Source organism: Pteropus vampyrus, unplaced genomic scaffold, assembly GCF_000151845.1.
Source record: "Pteropus vampyrus isolate Shadow unplaced genomic scaffold, Pvam_2.0 Scaffold318, whole genome shotgun sequence".
Classification (NCBI taxonomy): Eukaryota; Metazoa; Chordata; class Mammalia; order Chiroptera; family Pteropodidae; genus Pteropus; species Pteropus vampyrus.
The window spans coordinates 2,218,213-2,219,659 of NW_011889099.1; the positions used below are offsets into that span (position 1 = coordinate 2,218,213).

The 1,447-nt window shown below is 33.4% G+C and overlaps 1 pseudogene; it reads left to right on the forward strand.

Moving 5' to 3' along the window:
• The first annotated feature begins 709 nt into the window (after positions 1-709).
• LOC111730525 lies at positions 710-828 on the forward strand (annotated as a pseudogene).
• Positions 829-1,447: the final 619 nt, after the last annotated feature.

Here is a 1,447-nt window from a genome sequence, read left to right on the forward strand (position 1 = left end):
GAATGGTGAAAAACTAAAAATTTTCCCTCTAAGATCAAGAACAAAGCAAGACTGTCCACTATCACCACTGTTATTCAATATAACACTGGAGGTCCCAGCAAGTGCAGTCAGACAAGAGAAAGATATAAAAGGCATCCAAATAGGAAACAAAGAAGTCAAACTGTCACTATTTGCGGATGACATGATTTTCTATATAGAAAACCCTAAAGACTCTACAAGAACACTACTAGAAACAATAAGCAAATACAGTAAAGTTTCTGGATACAAAATCAATGTTCAAAAATCCATAGCATTCCTATATTCTAATAATGAAGTGTCAAAAAAAGAAGTGGAAAAAATAATTCCATTTGCAATTGCAACAAAAAGAATAAAATACCTAAGAATAAATCTAATGAAACATGTGAATGATCTATATAATGAAAACTATAAGACCTTATTAAAAGATATCAAAGAAGATACAAAGAAATTGAAAAAAAGATATTTTGTTTTCTTGGATTGGAAGAATCAACATAGTTAAAATGACCTTACTACCTAAAGCATTATACAGATTTAATGCAATCTCCATCCAAATCCCATCAGCATTTTTTAAAGAAATAGAACAAAAAATCGTCAGATTTGTGTGGAAGCACAAAAGACCCCAAATAGCCAGTCATCATGAGAAAAATCGAGGCTAGAGGCATCACTCTACCCAACTTTAAAGTGTACTATAGTCTATGGCCATGGTACCCTGAACAAACCCAATCCCGTCTGATCTCAGAAGCTAAGCAGGTTTGGGCTTGATTAGTACTTGGATAAGAGATCACCTAAGAAGACTAGGTGCTGTAGACATAAAAAATAAAAAAAATAAGGGATCGTAAGCTGACAAGGTCCTTGCAGTCTGTTAGGTCAAAGAAAGATTGCCTTGCCTAAAAAAATAAACTAACAAATAAACAAACTATACTACAAAGTGACAATAATTAAAACTGCATGATATTGGCAGAAAAACAGACACAAGGACCAGTGGAACAGAATCGAGAGTCCAGAAGTAAACCCATGTTTATATGGGCAAATAATTTTCCACAAAAAAAGCCAAAAACATACAGTGGAGAAAGGAAAGCCTCTTCAATAAATAGTGCTGGGAAAACTGGAAAGTCACCTGCAAACAAATGAAAGTAGACTGTTTTCTATCACCACACACCAAAATTAACTCAAAATGGATTAATGTCCTGAGTATAAGATCTGAAACAATAAAATACATAGAAGAAAACATAGGCATTAAACTCGTGAACCTTAGACTTAAAGAAGATTTTATGAATTTGACCCCAAAGGCAAGGGATGTAAAAGCAAAAATAAACAAATTAGACTACATCAAACTAAAAATCTTTTGCACAGCAAAAGAAACTGTCAACATGGTAAAGAGACAACCATACCAATGGGAAAATATATTTGCAAGCAACACCTCCGATAT